Below are 20272 nucleotides of genomic sequence, written 5' to 3'. Positions count from 1 at the left end.
AAACTTTCAACATCGATTACAGTTATAACTAACATTGAAACTATATAAAAAAATAATTTAATTTTTTTTTAAATTAGATTGACTATGATTCTGGAAAAACTATGGTTAAAATTCTTTTTAACTACAGTTATTATGTATAACTGTTGTTAAAAGTTATTTTTAACAATCGTTTTTTTATAATAACTATAGTTAAAAAGATTTTTAACCACGGTTTTTAAGGAACCATGGTTAAAAGTTCTTTTTTTTTTAATTTTTTTTAAATTTTCTTGTACATTCACAATTGAAAAAATAAAAATGGTATAGATTATAAATAACCAACCAACACAACTACAATTAATATACAACAGTTATAATTACGTTATATGTTTGTTCAATTACTAAAAAGTATAAAATTATATTCAATCACTTTGAAAAGTATTTTTGGAGAAGTTGTTAAGCCACAATATTCCAAATGCCATCGATCTCTTCTTCATTATAAGATTTTGTATTATCAAAAATCTAAACAATAAAATTAATCAGAATAATAATTTAAAGCAATTAAAAACAAGAATTTGAACTAAAATGACAAAACCAAATACCTCTTGTAATCTTTCAGTACTTCCAACTTGAATTATCTCATACATGTAACGGGTAATATAATATCCACATTATATGCTTCCTGGTTGCTACGGCACTAAAATAAATGAAAATTTAAAATTAAAACAAAACATGCAAAGAATAATTAAATATGAAAGTTAGAGATTCATACTTACATTTGGATAAATCTATTCCACTAATGATTTTGGCTTGCATTCCCCAAGTGTAAGCATATAATATGTCTCAAGTGCACTATTATCATTTGTAAATGAAAAAAAATATTAAAAAAGTATAAATATATCTAAAAGTAAAATTTTATATAGATAAAAGCTTACTTATTGAAAATCCATATTACCTCGTTGCTTGGTGTTTTGCCTAGAGAACAAAACCAGTATACTACACCTTGATTTGGACAAATAACACAAAGTGACCAATGGTAGCTGTAATATACAAAAATTTATATGAGTATTAAATAACATAAACACACACATACACACACACACATGAAAACACATTCATGAGTAAAAAAATACTTGATTATCAATAATTGGTGCTAGATAACATGACATTTTTGTGTCTGACATATGATTCATCACATATGTCATCCTTCTATGTACTACATTGTGGGCTTTCTACACAGCTTTCGAGCATAAAAATCCAAATATATTTTGTTTTACCATTGCACAACAAATATTATAGAGACACCTATCATTGAAATGAGATTAAAATGTTAGTGGTTTGAAAATAAATGAACTAAATGAAAAAAGTAGATGGAAAAATTACAAGATTCCCAATTTAGCCCATGATATGTCTAGCTTCTTTAAATTTAGGAACTCCTTGAGATCTGTCTTTTCAAATCCAAAATCATATCCCCTTTCTATACCCATGACTCCAAGTGGCATTTTAACAGTAATGCCTTTTGTCATATGTTTGTAAATTTCATGCAATTGCGTCAAGCAAGGAAATTTAACAGCATTTTTAGGTTCCTATTAAAACATAAAATAAGAGTTATATAAGTAATTAAATAAATTAAAGAAAATAACATAATATTAACTTATTTTTTTACCTCTGGCGATATTGTATCGATATCTAACATAAGATTTTTAGGCCATAGAATGAAAGAACCTTTTGCTTGGCCTATTGTTGTAAACTCGAAAGTAGGAAATGGCAATTGTACATTATTCTCACCCTTTCGAACATGTGTAATTGTCATCCTAACTTGATCCTCTTTAATCTTCTAATGATGAATTGTGGACCCAAACTTGTATACTTGACCTTCGACAACAACACGGTTTTTTGGATACTTTAGGTAAAGGCAACAAGAAGTTCCTTCGCTATCATCTGGTATAGAAGAATTAGGATTAACTAGTGCTAGTGCCATTATCCCCGGTAGATTATTGCTATCTTTTGTGCTTGGTATCACAGGAAAAGTCTATGTGAAATACAGATCTATGTTAAATTAAATTAAACAAATGTTTATATTACGTTAAAATAAATAGTACAAACCTGAGGTGAATGATCAACTCTCAAAATTGTGATACTAGTGACCATAGATTTCATCTCTTCACAAACCTAGGCCATCATATCTTCCTAGAATGATTCACGAAACTCTTGCTCAACCTCTTGTTGAACCTTAGCTTGAGTATCTTCCTTAAGCTTGGCCACCAACTAATGGATCTCATCTTTAGACATACTTCCTAGAGAGCTTTGTGGAGTTGGTCTAAAGTATTAATTGAAACCAACTCCTCTACTAACCCTTCTAACTCAACCAAGATGTTCTGGCTTTCCAATTGCAGTTGATAGAATGTCCATCCTTCCTCTAGGAGTGAAGGAACCTTAAGAAGCTTGCTCGTTAAGTGAATCCTACAACATATAAGTCAAGTGATTACTTAATCTTCAAAAACAATTAAAATAAAAAATAAAAATATTTAACTACTTATGATTTTTTCAGCAACTACAGCAGCCTTTGGAGTGATATGCTCCCCTTTCTTGATCCTTTTGGCCTTCCATTTTCTTTGACGTGTTGGGCATTATAAGGGCGGAACAACAATAGTGGGGTCCAATTTTGCTGCTTCCTTTATTTTCTTCTGATCTTCCTCAATTAGCTTCTGCTCAACTTTCCTACATCCCCTATGAGACATGTAATGAGGATATATATTTTGTGATTGTACTACTTTATTTGTGGCACTTAGTTTCTGTGCAAATGAAAAAATATTAAATCAGTGAATTTAAAAAACATAATACAAAAACATGAAGGATGTGAGTGGGCTTAATGAATTTGGCAGTTATCAATGATAATGGGTGGGAATGTCTCTAAAAATCTATGAGTCGTCATCATCTCTATTAAAGTTCTCATCAAGCTTCAACATTTTGAGCATCTCCTCGACTTCCTCTTCATTTGTAGTTAATCTACCAACTTCATTTTGAGTTACTTCTATAGTCTACTGCTCTTAATTCGCTCTAATCTTCTTGTCATTCTCAAGTTTTTCTTCTTCACCTTCTTTAATGTCATTCAATTATGTTATTATTTGATCATTGAAGTTACCATTCTATTATTGGTAGTTGAACTCGTGCACATTTGAAACATAGTATAGCTATCCTAATGTCTGTGAGGATAGTTGGTTTAATGATTGAAGGCTTGAAGTAAAGGTAGAGGTTATCATTGTTAAAAGGGGTGGAGGGTTACATGGTGGCATGTTAAATGTTATACCCACAGTGACCATAAGAGAGTGCAAGTGCTAGTTGGTAAACATTGAGAGCTCAGCTGATATTTTATGCATCTATTGAGAAATGTGAGACATAGTTTGCTTGACTCACTAAAATCATGAATTTCTTGGTCTAATGTTTATTGGTTGCATTGAAGCAAAGCTGATTGCATTTCCAAATGATATTTAAGAGTACCAATGCATTCATTAGATAGGCTATCTACAGAGCCATGGCTAGAGAGGAGGCTTTGATACCTTGATAGAGGAATAAGAGAAATAGGGAGGGGAGAGAGAGATGAGAGGCGGAGGAGAGATAGAGGAGGAAGAGATTAATTCATTTCATTCACAATGACCTATTATAACCTGAAGACCTATTTATAAAGAATATATTTAAATACCTAAACTACCCCTATATTCCTAATTCCTCTAATTACCCCTATTATTCCTAATTCTCATGTATCACCAACAGTTTAGTTTCCAAACCAATTACATTAACTAAAGTGGTGAATGAGATTTATGCTCCTTCTTCAAACCAACAACAACAAATGGAGAATAAAATAAAGGAGTTAGCATTCCTTGTTAAACAAATTGCTATTGTGCAAAGGAAACCATCCTCATCATATCATTCAATGAAAATGGTTGGTCCTCTTTGAGGTTTTTATTCCCTCACTACCCATGCTACTGATTAGTGTCCACAGTTACAAGAGAATTATGAGATGTGTGCTAGTGTATTTTTTAGGAGACCTTTATAACCACAAAATCTTATATACGATCCTTATTCTAGTAGATATAACTTAGGCTATAGAGACCATCAAAACCTCATATATGGTAGTTGTAACATCCTAAATTTCTTAATCCTAAGTTTAGAGGTTAATCGAGGGTGAAGTGAAAGTTAATGTGGAATTAGAGATTTGGATGATTAATTGGTATTTTGACTTGTTTATGTATTGTATGAACAGATATGGGTGATAGGAGTGCATTTTAGGTTGAAAAAAAGTGTACGTGGTGAGAATAAATCTCACTATGCCATGCGTCATGACTTGTGCTACATGCGTCATGATGCATGGACCAAAAATTGCCTTTATAAGTTGTGAAAATTCAAAAATCTTAGAGGAGTAAAATTCATAAACACATGAGATAGAGAGAGGAAAAGCACTTAGGAGCTAAGTCAAGTTATTTTAGAGGGGTGAAAGGTGATTCAGATTGGTAACTTGCCAGGTAAGCTACGTATAACTCTTACCTTCCATCCTACACAAATTTCTTTGAAAATGAGTTAAAAGGAAATTGAATCGGTGAAATTTAATAGGTTTGATTCTTGCCCAATAGTAATAAAAAGGTTCTCAAAAGTTAAATTAGAGTTTTGTGATTGATTTAGAGCTGAACAGTAGAGTTTTGAACTCATAGGCTAAATTTTAGCCTTTAGAGAGAGAAAGTTAGGGCAAAAATTTGATTTGAGTAAAATGAGACCGGTTGAGGTGATGTAAAGTAGTAATTGGATAATCATAGACTTAGAATGGATAAATAAAAAAGAGTTTACATATGAATATAGACCTAAGTAGTAAAAATGAGTTTTTGGTCAAAATGGACCAAATGACTAAAATGTGCCAAATGTGTTTAAATTGACATATTGGATGCGTGAGTAGAGAAAGGAAGCCTGAGATAGGCTTATGTGATATTTGAAATCCATAGGTAACTTTCTAGTGACAAAGGATTGAGGTAACTAAATAACTTTCTTTGTTTGACTATTTATTGTAACTATATGTTAGTATACTAAGTAGTACATGAAACAATTTTAAACTAAGCATATTGTATAGCATTGAGTGACTATTGTGTGAAAATGGCTTTTGGTTGAAATAAAGCATTAAAATGTGTGATTTCAAATGTAAAGTATTATATGTATATGTTATGTGTAAGAAAGTGTGAAATGGTAAATGGAAACTTTAAATAGTTCGAGAAAGCATGATCATAGAAGTGGGAGTTCACCCAAGTGTAGGAGATGATAAAGACCATATGGCAAGGTTTTCTTAGTACCCATTGGGGTGTGTTGTTGGAAACAATTCTCCTTATTTCCTTAAAAGGTGCGGTATTAGAGAAGATCTCCTTATTGCCTATTGAGGTACGGTGTTGGAGATGAGAGACTCCTTAATGTCCTTGTGATATAATGTTGGAGTCCATGACACCCCATTGTGTGTATTGGGGGAAAATAGTTCGTATTATGTGTTAGAACATTTTTGGCCGGGTGAGTCTATCACTATAGGTGAGCTCAACACTAATGAGAGTGTATATTAGTCTAAGATGAGCCTACGGTTTCATGTCGGGGTGATTTAGAGGATTCATTGGTAGAGATTATGCTAGTATGTTATGTGATATGATGAAATATGTTGATATAACATGAAATCCCTTGTGATTGAAGAATAGTTGAGAAAGGAAATGAGATTTGTGATATAAATGCTATTTTATAAGGTTTTAATGATATACTATGGTCACTTCCATATTTTTTTATGTGATAGTCAATAGGGGTGAGTTATTTTGTTACTGATATTTTTATCTCACACCCGTGGTTATATGTTTACAGGATCAAGAAGTGATCAGGGCTAGGGAAGAGAGTCTGGACTGGCTTGAGTGTGAAGTCGTGTACTCTGAGTTTGTGTAATGAACTAAATTGAGATTGTATACATAAGTGTATATGAGTTGCCATAAGGTTACATGCATGTATTGAATAGAGATTGTGTGAAATCAAGCCCGATTATGTGTATATGTGTTGTTTGAAATAAAGGGGCTATGATTTGAGTATAGTGTGTTGAAATGATTTTGTGATTGGTGAATCTTAAGCCAAGGGATTATGATGAAATGAGTAATTTGGGGGCTAAGATTGTATTATGAATATGATTGTATATGTATGAGTTGAGAAATAGCCAAGTGGGCTAAGTTATGCCAAGAAATGACAAAGTATGTGAAATTAGTGAATTGTGAAAATTGACCGTAGAAGGGTTAAATTTCAATATATGAGTGTGATTGTGATTAATTGTGGTCAATCAAGTGTATTAGATCCTTTTAGACTTGGTTCAAGGCCTAGTGAGGTCTAATGAGAGAAAGGGATCGATTTGAGTACTTAAGTGAATAAAATTTTCAGAAAAAGTGACTTTTTGCACTTGGGTGTCTAAATTTTAATCAGACCATTAGATCGTATTCAAACTTTTTCCATTAGTTAGTATATGAACTGAGCTTTATGTGAGTGCTTGAATCACTCTAATTGGATGTCGTGTGTAAAAATGGCACACATCGAAAGTTCATCATTTTTGCTATCAAAATGATAGCAGAAATTCAGACAGGTGCGTCGCTGCACATGGTGACACATACCGTGGCATACGGCACAGAAACGGTCAATAGGTGGCTCTATGCCACATGCCGTGGTGCACGGACCAAATTTTTGTTTTATTTTGTAATGAAATGTATGCAATTGGGATAGGAATATTGGTAGTTTATGACTACTACATATTAGAGGAGTGTATGATCTACTTCTACTTTGTATTTCTCTAATTTTATTGTGAATTAATTGATTTTGAAAAATAAGTCTTTGGCTGAAGCTTTTAAATGAAATTTGATTATTGTAATTGATGTGAGGCAATAATAACACCGTAATCTTCTCTTATATTGAGTGATTATAAGAGGAGGTTACAATTTTGATATCAGTTTTTTAGTTTTCAAGACTAAATTGTTATTGATGCATTCATTTAGAAGTATGGTAACTTATCTTGTTCATTACACAACTCTTTTTCTAATGTCCTTTGTGTTTCATATTTTCACCTTTAGCAGGAGAGAAAATAGTACAATATCAGAGGTACTCGTGCAAGAACCGCAGTATCTAGATGGGTTATAGAGGAGGAGCGAGAGTCGAAAGTTCAATCGGTTCAGCTGCAAAGGGATAGACATGATGAGCTACTAGAAGAGCTCAGGGATATGTTGTCAACATAAGACAAACCACTAGGGATTATGACACGATACTAAGGGGTAGAGAGTAAGAAGAGAGAGTTGAAGCTTAGATTATCCTAATATAGGAAGCATATAGTAGACCTAGGTCGTCTCAGAATTCATGTAGTGGACCAGAGATTCCTAGCATTGATCCATTTATTGATCATGCTTGGAAGATATCTGTTCGATTCAACCCACCGACATATAACAGAAGTATGAGGGAAGGTGAAACAGAATTGTGGATAGAGTGAATGGAAACCATCTTTGAGGTGGTAATCTGTACTTCGGAGTAGAAAGTTATCTTAGCCATAGTATAGTTGATTAGTGTTGGTAAGAGGTGGTCAGAATCTGAGAGACCAATTGGTGGTATTCGGTTGAGCTGGGATAAGTTCAAGAGAATATTCTTTGATCAACACTTTCTAGTCTCATTTAGCACCGAGCAGGAAGAGGAATTTCATGCTTTCAGGCAAGGAGACCTAGATGAGGAAGAATTCATAAGAAGATTCAATGACTTGTTGACTTATTCCACATATCTCCAGCATAGTAATGACTCAAAGTGGAAAGCTAAGAGATTACTTGAAAAGACGAGACCCAAGTACTAGTAGCAAATAGCACTGCTTGATGTGACAACATATGAGGAGATGTGCCATATGTAACCTCCTAGAGGTTAAACTACAATTAAATTCAAATTATAGTAATCTAAGATTTAACCCTCAAAGGATTGCCAAGTTGTAAAAGTTTATAAAAGGAAATTCAATCTCAACAGTCAAAACCCAAATATAATTTAATAAATCCAAATCAGAGTTTTGAAAATAAAACAGAAGCTTGAAAATTAATTGGGACCTAAATAATGAGTTTTCAAAACTCAAAATAGATTTTGTACAAAAAGTGTCTCATGCGCCATAGCTTACGACTGTGCGCCATGGCGTGTCTCTTTTGTGCTATACACCGCGGCGTATTGTATGAAATTTGATAGATCAGTGTTATCATATGACAGCTTTCTCCTAACTTTAGCTAATAGCACTAGTTTCACACTCAATATCATTTCTATAAAAAGTTGGACACCAAAACCCATTTTGGCCACTTTTTTATAAAATCTCACAAATGGGGTGTCCCAACTCAACCACATGTGCCAATAGCTTACACCAACCATCTGACCACACTCAATGGACTCTCGTGGACTTGTGCAATTCACTACACATAATCAACAACACTTATATCATAAAATCACCACTCAACTTCAATTTTCACAAAACATAAAGGGGAGGAAATATTGCACAAATCTACAATTTCATTTAAAATTTCTCAGAATAAATATGTTTCTACTTGCACAAGTATTTTAACCCTATCCACGGGTTCACAACCAAAACTTACTAACCTAGGACACAAAATACATTACTTATGCACAAAATCATGCAAGTAGTACATAATTCATGTCAATTAATCATAGTTGGCAATTACATTAACAAATACACATGAAAGTAACAAAAGAGAGGCATATAGAGGATTACACCATAAATCCTAGGCCTTTATATGTTTTCCCTGAATTGAATTCGATGAGCTAGGTCTTGAAAATATTGAGGATTGAGGGGTGAGTACAACCATCAGTAACCAAGTTTTACTTAACCCATACAGTTACAATGAAATCGGACCCATACTCTTATGGACCGAAAATCCATATCCCAAGTCAAACCCTACCTTAAATCATCATAAATGAGGAAGAGAAAGGAAGAAGAAGGCACCATAAACTTACCTTGGGTATTTGGGAGCTTCAATCTATCAATAATAGAACCTAATGTTGTGCCCTAACAGAGCTAAAGTCAAGCTTTTCATTTTCTTCTTCTTTTTCTCTTCTGTTTTCTCATGCAAAACGTAGTTGATATATCTAATTTTTGGCTGTGTGCCACAGTGCATGCTACCCTTCACCGTAACGCATAGCATAGAGGAGCCTGTTACATTTAAATTTATCTCTGCACATTGCGGCAGACCAACCATATGCCGCGGCGTATGGCATAGAAAATAATTCTTCATTTTTTCTTCCTCTTTCCTTACTCAAGTGGCCCGCCATCAATTCTGGACTCACTTCTAGGGCTAAAATCATAACAATTTTGCCAAGTTAAGCCCTTCTAGCCATATACCTTAGAAACTCACTAATTACCCTTATTAAGTTAATAAACTAGGGTTAAATTTTTTTAAATGTTACACCATAGGCTGAGGGTAGCAGCTAGGCATGGTAGAGAGGCAAATGCTAAAAGAGGTGAGACAATATGGGGAGGTTTTCATCTTATTTGGGTTTAACTGGTGGAATCCCTAGGTTCAATGTGAGTAATTCCAGTTCTTCTAGAAGAAGAGATTTCAGTCGAGGATCATAGTCTCGACCTCTGCATCAACGATCAATGCATAAAGGTGGAGGTGTGAGAATTAGGCCTCTACAGTCTTCGAGGCAAGTGTCGAATGTTCCAGCTCTAACTCTAAGTACTAGAAGGATGCACCAGTGTAACATATGTGGCAGATCTCATTTGGGAATATGTCAGGCTTGGTACAAGTATGGTAAGTCAAGTCATATAGTGAGGTAATGTCCAAAAGGTAGAGTTGAGGGGACTGAGCAGAGATCGATAGTTCCTGGCCAAGTATTCACAATTACAAAAGAAGAGGGCCGAGCATCTTTGAACTTAATCAGAGGTATAATTTCTGTTAATGGTCACAAAGTAGAGGCATTGTTTAATTTAGGTGTCACCCATTCTTTTGTGTGTAAGGAATGTGTGGATAGATTGAAATTTTTTTTACAAGAATTGCCTGTGCTCATTAAAATGATGACACCTAGATCGTCTAGTATTACAAGTCAAGCTTGTCAGAATGTGGAGATTGGATTTGAGGACAGAGTTTTTAAGATCGATCTGATTTGTATTCCTATGAGAGGAATAGATGTAATAATTGGAATGGATTGGCTAGCAGTGAATAACACTGTGCTTGATTGTGCTAGAAGGGTGGTTACACTACTAGTGTTGCGTGCAATTGTGGAATCCTTGTAGTGATCTAAGTTTTTATTGGTAGTAAGTGTTGAGAAGTTGATTCAGCAAGGTTGTAATGCTTATATAGCAATATGGTAGCCAGCATGGTGTATAATAGTGGGATCGAGAATATTAGGGTAGTAAGTGAGTTTCTAGAGGTATTTTCAGAAGAGATGACTGGACTACCTCCTGAAAGGGAAGTTGAGTTCTCAATCGATTTAGTTCCTGGAACCGAATCAATATCAAAGGCCCCTCATAGAATGTCGCCATCAAAATTGGCTGAGCTAAAGAATTAGATTGAAGATTTACTAGAAAAGGGATTCATTATACCAAGTATATCACCCTCGGAATCATTGGTATTATTTGTGAGAAAGAAGAATGGCAATTTACAATTGTGCATCGATTACCGGCAATTAAATAAGGTAACTGTGAAGAAGTATCCTTTACCAAGGATAGATGACCTTTTAGATCAATTGGCTGGTGCCTTAGTCTTTTCTAAGATTGACTTAAGGTTAAGGTATCATCAGTTGAGAGTTAGTGCAATAGATGTACCCAAGACAATGTTTAGGACTCGGTATGACCATTATGAATTCTTGGTTATGCCATTTGGTTTGACTAATGTGCCAATAGTGTTTATGGATTAGATGAACTAATATTTAGGCCATACTTGGATCAGTTTGTAGTGGTCTTTATAGACGACATTCTGATCTATTTTGAGAATGAGGAGCAACATGTGAGGCATTTGAGAATGGTACTGTAGATTTTGAAAGATAGAAAGTTGTATGCGAAGCTCAATAAGTATGAGTTTTGGTTAAGAGAAGTGAGATTTTTGGGACATGTGGTGTTTGCGGATAGAATTTCAGTGGATCTATATAAGGTTGATGCAGTGTTAAAATAGGAACGTCCTAGTTTACTCATAAAGATACATAGTTTTTTTTAGGATTAGCTAGGTATTATCGACAATTTGTCCAAGGATTTTCCTAGATAACTTTTTATTTGACTAAACTAACTGGAAAAGATCAGCCTTATATGTGGGACGACCAGTGTGAAGTGGCATTTCAGAAGCTAAAAGAGAAATTAACATGACCCGGTATTAATTATCCCTAATCCAAGTTTACCTTACGAGGTATACACAGATGCATCTTTGAAAGGTCTTGGTTGTGTCTTGATGCAAGATAGTTGAGTTGTAGCCTATACTTCATGACAATTAAGACCACATGAGGAAAACTATCTTGTGCATGATTTAGAGCTTGCAACAGTGATATTTGCTTTAAAGATTTAGCGCCATTACCTGTATGGTGTAGTATTCACTCTGTTTAGTGACTATAAGAGCTTGAAATACCTGGTGGATTAAAAAGAACTAAATATAAGGCAGAGAAGGTGGATGGAGCTTCTCAAGGATTATAACTTTGAATTGAAATACCATCCAGGTAAAGCTAATATGGTTGCTGATGCTTTGTACCATAAGACTTTACATATGGCAAGTCTTATTGTCAAGGAATATAGATTGATGGAGTTGTTTGTTGAGTCGCCGCAGGATGTGCCATTGAAGGCATTAGTTGGTGCCTATCCTACTGAGATTAACAATGATTTCTAGAAGGAATTAAGAATGGCACAACTAGAAGATGAGAGTCTCTTGAGGGTTAGAGAAAAGATTGAAGTAGATCAAGCTATTAATTTTGGATTCAGTGATAATGGTTTTGTAATTTACTGGGATAGGATTTGTGTGCCTGATGATGTAGATCTAAGAACAATTATCTTGAATGAGGCTCACTGTAGGAAGTACACAATTCATCCAGGAGCTACAAAGGTGTACCAGGATGTAAAGCAATATTGGTGGTGGCTTGGTATAAAGAATGATGTAACGGAGTTTGTGACTCGATGTTTGACCTGTCAAAAGGTTAAGATAGAGCACTAAAGGCTAGCAGGAATGTTGTAACTGTTGGATATTCCTAAGTGAAAATGGGAGAGCATTTCTATGGATTTTATAACTGGGTTACCAAAAACTCAATTTGGACATGATGTCATTTAGGTCATAATCGATAGACTTACTAAATTGGCTCATTTCTTAGTGATTCAAATTAGTAATTCTTTAGAAAAGTTGGCAGAGATTTATGTTTGAGAAGTGGTAAGGTTACATGATGTGGTGAAAAATATAATTTCTGGTAGAGATCCAAGATTTACTTTCAAATTTTAGGGAGCTTTACAGCGTGCCATGGGTAATGAGTTGAGATTTAGTATGGCGTATGTCACACCCAAAAATGCGACGCAGACAGTGCGAGGTTCCCGGCCTTTGGGAGGAAGTCCGGAGAAATGTGAGTCGCCACCAAAATTTTGAGATAAATCTCGGAAAACCTATTGGTAATCTATTATTTATTATATAATTAATAAATAATAGATTACCAATAGGTTTAATGAAAAGTTATTGTGTTATTAAATTTGCCCTTTTTAGCTTTCAGCTTGAGAAAAAAATTAATTAATATATTGAACACATATTACAACAAATTTAATGAAAACCTATCATTATATGTGCTCTTAAATTTGTCTTTGGTTTCTTTTAGCTCAAGAAAAAAATTAATTAATATATTGTAATACATTTAGCTATCCTTTTTTGCAATTTTATTGTTATGTCGTTAATTAATGACAGTTCATTTAATAATTGTCATAATTATACATAATATTATTAATGTATATAAATTATTGATTAATATTTTGATTTTAATTATATCGTATAACTAAATTATTAATTTGAATTATTAAATGATAAATAAGGACATATTAACGACGATATTATCTATTTAACGATAGTTCCCCTACTGCATGTCATCAATATATTTTATTTTTTATTTAATATGTTATACTTATTTAAATTTAATATTAATATTATATATATTAATGAAAATTTAATATTAATATTATATATATTAATGACAGGTATGTTAAGACCTGTTATTAATATGTTCTAGTTCCTTAACTAACTAATATTTATATCTATATAAATTTAATATTAATATAAATAATAATAATAGTTATATATTTTTAGTATTATAAATAATATCATTAGATATATTATACTAGTTAATTAATATTTATATTAATGTATATAATTTATAGAAGATATTAACGATAGGTTTATTGAAAGCTGTCGTTAATATAATTAATAATAATAATTCTATTTAATATAAATAATTTTTTTAAATTTTAGTATACTTATTTAAATTTAATATTAATATTATATATATTAACAACAGGTATATTAAGACCTACCATTAATGTGTTCTGTTTTCCTTAACTAACTAATATTTATATCTATATAAATTTAATATTAATATAAATATTTATAAATAATATTTTTATTTATATTAATACAAATAATATTAATAGTTATATATATTATTAGTATTATAAATATTATCATTAGATATATTATAATGATTAATTAAAATTATATTAATGTATGTAATTTATAGAAGATATTAACGACAGTTTTATTGAAAACTGTTGTTAATATAATTAATAATAATTATATTTAATACTCTATAAATAATGTTTTCTTTAATTTTAGTATAAATAATATTAATAATAATAACTTTAGATAAATATTATAATATATAATTTATTTTATATTATTATATACATTAATATAATTTCATTAATTATTATAATATATCTGATGATAATATTTATAATACTAATAATATATAACTATTAATATTATTTATACTAATATAAATAAAAATTTTATTTATAAATCTACCAAGTACGTATCAAGCGCATTCATATCACAGTCAGTAAATTATACTTACATTGAGGGATTTAGATAGGGACAAAAAGAGTACTGTTATTTCATTATTTTATTGGACTTTAGAGTCAGTAAGGTTTTTCAAAAGGATTCTATAGGAACTGTTCTGTAGGTGAAGTCAAAGCACGAGTTCCAAAACAGCAGCATGCACAGTCATTGCTTGGAACCCGTGATAACATATAACGACAGTTTTAATTAAAACTGTCCTTATATGTAATGTTTTAACCTTCACCCATTGTCATTATTTTCATAAAACGTTTAGCTCACTCTCGCACCTTTCCTTCAGCTTATGCCTTCAGCTCGCCTTCCTCTCCTTTTGCCATTAGCTCTGTCGTAGCTTACACTCCCTCCAACTGCTTCTTCACCCTTTGCCTTCAACTCCTCCTCTTCTTTCAGCTACTTTCTGTCCACCCTCAACTCCTCCTCGCTACCCTTCAGCTTCTCCTGTTCGCCTTTAGCTTGCCCGTGACTGTCATTACTCTCTCTTCGACCTCCAGCTTGGTGCATTAATCCAGGTAAGTTCTCGCATGTTTAGCCATGTATTTCTTTTATTTTTTTTTTCAAGTTTTTCTCCATATACATGTAACTGGGCTCTTTTTACTTATATTTTTTATGGCGTTAATTATTTATTTTTAATATATTAAAATTTTTAATAATAATTTTTTACACCCATTATTATGTTCCACCTTTTTCTTTATATTTTTTATCAAATTAATTATTTATTTTTAATACAAATTTGATGTGAAATTTATATGCATAATTTTTAACACCCATTATGCATGTTCAGCTCTCTTTTCATATATGTTTTATTAGATTAATTTTTTTAATTTTAATATACATTTGATATAAAATTTCTAAGCATAATTCATATTTTAATTAGGTAATTGTTTGATAGCTTGAATTGATTGTGAATTCTATATGTAATTATTGGTCATCCATTTAAAATAATTTTTCATATTTTAATTTGATAATTATTTGATAGTTTGAATCACTGCTACAAAAAATGCTTTTCAGAGCGCTTATTTTTAGTCTACGGGAGCGCTTTTTAAGTGCTCCCACAGCCATCGCTCCTATATGTAAGGGAGCGTTTTAGGAGCGCTTCTAAAACGCTCCCATAAGGGGTGCCCTACAGGAGCGCTTTGAGCAAAACGCTCCTGTATGTTTTCTCTAATACTCCTCTTACAGGAGCACTTCATATATAAGCACTCCTATATGATACTTATGGGAGCGCTTACGGTCAAAAGCAGTGCTCCAATAAGTATTCTATAGGAGCGCTATAAATAAAAGCGCTCCGATAGCTTCATTAATGTTTTTTAAACATTATTTTCGTTTTACAATATTACAAGCTTCAAGCTTCATAAATTAATGTACAATAATCTAAAGTAGGAAAATAATAAAAATATTTCCATTTAAAATTAAAAAATACAATATTTTTGTGGATTCAAGAACCACAATCTTTCGAACATTACATTTAAAAAAAAAGATTATTTACAAAAAAAAAAAGATTGCCACCATCAATAATGCTAGCCAACTTGCAAAAATAAACAAAACAGAAGTTTACATCACAAAAGTCCAATAAAAATAGGAAACAACAAAGGTAATTTGGAAACAAGTAATGAATAAAAATGATAATTTTAAACAAATTTGTAACTTTGGAACAATGAGGAGTTGCCATAATTTTTCTCATAAAAAACTAATAACTGGGAGGGAAATCTTCCTCTATGCTCTGATGATCACAAATAATTGGCTTTTCTCTTTAAATTGAGTTATACACCTACTTAAAACTTCAAAAGATGTAGCAATAAAAAAGCAACAATACTCCAACTTTTTTAATATATAACAACAATTATAAGTAGACAAACTAATGAGATTTTGAACCATTAGACTTCTAAAGGATTGAACAGCTATGCTTTCAAACAAAAATCAAATGAATCATCACTAAAAACACCAAGGCTATTCTCGTCTGCCTCCAAACCTCATATCTTCAAAAATTCATCACCAACAATTCCAACCAACAAATTCAAATCAAGGCTAATTTGGGCAGCGACAAAAGTGTATCCTACTTGAGTTCCAAGACTATTGTGTTCAGAGACGAGAGGGAAGCATAAACCGTTGGTCAAATCCAATTCAATTTTGTATGCTTAAAATAGTTCAGTCTATGTAGATATTCCACCCCGTCTCTTTCATTTCCCTTAAAGGCTTAAACCAATCAAAGGGTCGGAGATTTATTTGTTGATAAAAGTATTGCAACTAAATCATAACACTCAGAAGATTTTATAAACATATAAATAGATAGATGTGTCATTGACACTATCATGCAATGTGTTTTGAGCTGGACCGCCTCATTTGAGGTTCGACCAAGAACTGATAACTAGTCTAATAGGGTAAATGCATGCCGTGACATTGGTAATGTAGTGAACTGATCAACTTCTCAATCCTTTCTTCTCTGATTCTCTCTTTTCCCTTTACTTCTCCTTCTCAACCCTTCGTTTATGCTTCTACTGCTACTATACCACTTCACCATCCTCAAGAGAATGGAATAATGTTAAAGGCTTAAAACTTCAATAAAAATATGACATGCAGATCAACAAAACTAATCAACTAAAATTGCAGATCACCTTCAATATTCTGATGAATTTGTACCTAACTCGAAAACATGTAAGCTTCACCCTTTTTCAACCTCATTGGTATCCTAACAAATCTCTACCACATCTCAGTTAGCCCAAATATTTTTTCCTAATTAAATTAACTCCCCTATACTTCATTTTTCAAGTGCCATATCTTGTTTTCAAACCACACCTTCAAATGTAAAAGATAAAACAGTTCGAGTTGGCAAAGACTGTTTGGTTTCAGAAAAGTAATAAGCATCAAAGTGGCTCAGAAGATAAGCAGTAATCATAAAAGATGTAGGATCACAAGGCATGTTAGGACTCAGGAGTGCTCAAGACACAATTAATGCCGTTATTTAAACCCTATCCTTGTATGTATGACATAATACCTCTGTGTTATCCACTTCATCTGAATCCACTAGGTCCTATTTTTCCTTGAATTTGTAATCAAGAACATCAAATTATGTTCTTCACATGTGTTATTAAAATGGGTCTTCGAAATAGGACTGTAAGTAGATAATAATAACAGAGCATGATGTGAAAGACATTGAAGAGTAAAACGCATGGTTTAAGTTGCTCACTAATTCTTATAGACATTAACAAAATGAAGTACCAGATGTAGTATGCAAAGATCCAGAAGCCACGGTAGATGCAGTAGTGATAGCGCTAAACACAGAATATGTCCAGCTCCACATTCCACTGCTCCCTAAAGTTGATTGGTAGCTCCGTATTCCATCAAGGCATTCAAAAAACTGATTGGTAGCTCCCTTAAGTTGCCCACTAACTTAGCCAAAATAAATTAGAAACCACAATATAACCATATTTTATCAGTAAGCACTAAACTTAATATATGCATGCTCACACATTCAACTAGTAATGAGGATCCAGTTACCAAAAAATTTATACAGGAATTTCAAGTGATTGTAACTAGATGATAGCATAAAGGTACTAACTCCTCTTTGAACAATGTGTTAGGAAACTAGCTTCACTTTTTTGTTGTGTAATGAAATTTAGTTTTCACAACATTTGGATCCAGATATATTGCTCGCTAAAATTTCAATAAATTATTATTTACTTTTACACTATTTTATTCTCTGTTTTTTTACCAACTACTATTTTATTCTTGATAAATAGAAATAATAAAGAAAAATTTCACCCAAAGCCTTACGTCTGGATTCCTAAATGAAGGAGAGTGGCAATAATATATTGAACAAAAACATCTAAAGCACAAGGAGAATTCCAAATGATGGTCTTAGTAAGCCATGAAATTATCCCAAAGAGGCATTATCCGAAGATTTGATAGAGGCCACTCCAAATAGCTCTGGAAATAAAACAATTAACGAATATATACCTAGGCTATTCCTCTACTCGATAGCCAAGGAATGACACTGGAGATTTTTTTTGAGCTAATCATGTTCGAAGTATTAAATGTACCGTGAGGGACGGATAGAGGCAGGAAGGCAAGAGTTGAAAGTGATTAGGTGGTGAACTCGATCAGGATGGAGCACACGACGGGAAGCTTAAGACCTGAAGCAAGCGACAGCTGAGATTCAGCTAAAAGCGAGGTGGCAAACTCAATGCAACAGGCAGCGGTGGTGCAGACTGAAGCATGAGACATGAACTGGGTTAAAATCTATGCAAATTAGACTTCCACAGTGCAGATTGGACTTCCAGCAGCACAGATCAAAGACAGGATGCGTGAAAACTGATAGGACACGGACAGAGGGACCTGAAGGAATTGATGCCTGCAACAACAAACTTTAGAAGTTGACTCGATAGACACTTGACAGCGAGCTGGACGGATGAACTTCGACGGCGACGGTGGGAACTGAACAAAGGAGCACCGGCACTAAAGAGTCTGGTCAGTTGGTTGATGGCAATGAAGAGTAATTGAAAGGTTAGGGTTTGAAATAGAAACTGATACGGCAATGGGGGTTCACAATCAGATGGTATAAAAGAATCTTTTTTTTATTTTAAGTGAGACATATAGTAACGCTTTTAATAAAGCGCTCCTGTATCTCTATCTTTCTAAAACGCTTTTTTTATAAGCATTTTTAATTTATTTTTTTGTTTTTCTAATTTATTGGAGCGCTTTTACATAAGCACTCCGAAAGGCCCTCTACCTTATAAGAGCGCTTATATGAAAGCGCTCCTATAAATCCTCATGTAAGAGCGCTTTAGTTTAAGTGCTCCAAAATAGCATATTTTATTTTTTTTTGTTTTGTTTTCACAATTTATTTTACAGAAGCGCTTTAAGTAAAAGCGCTCTGGTAGATTTATTATATTTTTAATTTTTTTTGATATTGGAGCGCTTTGAAAAAAAGCGCTCCTATAGGTTTCAATTTTCAGAGCGCTTTATAGAATAAGCGCTCCGAAAAACTCTACACTTATTTTTTAGAGCGCTTTTTATTTAAGCGCTCTAAAATGAGTGCTCTCATAAACTATTTTTGTAGTAGTGAATGTGTGAAAAAGCTTGAATTGGTTGTGGATTAGAGTCTATAATTGTTGATTATCTATTGACATGTGTTAAAATTAGTCAAATAAGGGTTTTTTGCCCAGGCAATATCAATTTATAAGCTATTATTCTGTCGATTTTTTTTAATTTCAAAATATAAAATATTTTTTCATATTTTAATTAGGTAATCATGAGTTGTAGTTGGATACATGCTTTGCGGACAAGTAATGAATTTGAGAGAGAAGGTAGATCAATTTTTAGAATTTTCAAAGAACAATGTTCCTAATAATAAAGGATTATTCTATTGTCCTTGTGTTAAATGTTTGAATGGATTGCAATGAAGTCCTATAGAGATAAAGGATCACCTAACTTGTTTTGGTTTCTACAAAATATATACACAATGGGTATTGCATGGAGAATCTAGAAAATGAAGTGTAGTGCCACAAGATAAGGATGATGATGATATGGATTTATCTGATCGAATAGATGATATGTTAAGTGATATTGGTGTTAAGAAAGTACACAAATATGATAGCTTGTGCAATGATTTAGAAAAGCCTTTGTAAGCTCCTTGAGGTTAAACTATAATTAACTCCAACTCATGGTAATATAGGGCTTAACCCTTAAGAATTACCAAACTGTAAGGTTTTGTAAAGGAAATTTCTCAAAATCTTTTTAAGGAAATCCCAATCTCTAGAGTTCAAATCTCAAACATAATTTAAGGACTCCAAATCAAAGTTTTGAAAACAAAGCGAAAGCTTGGAAATCAATTGGGAACTAAGTAATGAGTTTTAAAACTCAAAAACAAATTCTTATGCAGAAATCACACGTGCACCACAGCTTACGGCTCATAGGCCGTAGCATGTCTTCTTTGTGCCATGTGCTACGGTGTGGGGCACCATGCACCACAGCACATTGCATGAAATTTGACATATCAATGTTGTCATTTGACAGCCTAGGAGGCAAAATTCCAACGCGTCCCAATTCTCCATCCGAGATCCAATTGAGGTGGTTTCAGTGTCTACATGGAGCTTTCTCCTAGCTTTAGCTGATGACAAGTTTTATATTCAAATTCATTTTCTATAAGAAGTTGGACACTAAACTCATATCTATCACATTTTCACAAAATCTCCCAAATGGGG

General features: G+C 32.9%; 1 long non-coding RNA gene across 6 annotated transcripts; it reads right to left on the bottom strand.

Moving 5' to 3' along the window:
* Window positions 1-533: 533 nt before the first annotated feature.
* LOC129311014 (uncharacterized) lies at window positions 534-18585 on the bottom strand. 6 transcript variants are annotated; one of them, XR_008593216.1, is made up of 8 exons: window positions 18110-18585; window positions 17289-17455; window positions 2513-2706; window positions 2083-2439; window positions 1765-1917; window positions 932-1016; window positions 753-828; window positions 534-673 (listed from the first exon to the last, which is right to left on the bottom strand). It is a non-coding gene; the product is annotated as an uncharacterized LOC129311014 (long non-coding RNA). The 6 variants fall into 6 exon arrangements; XR_008593211.1 differs by having other exon boundaries at window positions 17289-18585; XR_008593214.1 differs by having other exon boundaries at window positions 2535-2706; window positions 17289-18585.
* Window positions 18586-20272: the final 1687 nt, after the last annotated feature.

The sequence above is a fragment of the Prosopis cineraria genome, unplaced genomic scaffold (assembly GCF_029017545.1).
Source record: "Prosopis cineraria cultivar Desert tree isolate PC_DT_omini unplaced genomic scaffold, ASM2901754v1 PC5, whole genome shotgun sequence".
NCBI classification, from domain to species: Eukaryota; Viridiplantae; Streptophyta; class Magnoliopsida; order Fabales; family Fabaceae; genus Prosopis; species Prosopis cineraria.
This window is presented reverse-complemented; position numbering and strand designations above follow the sequence as displayed.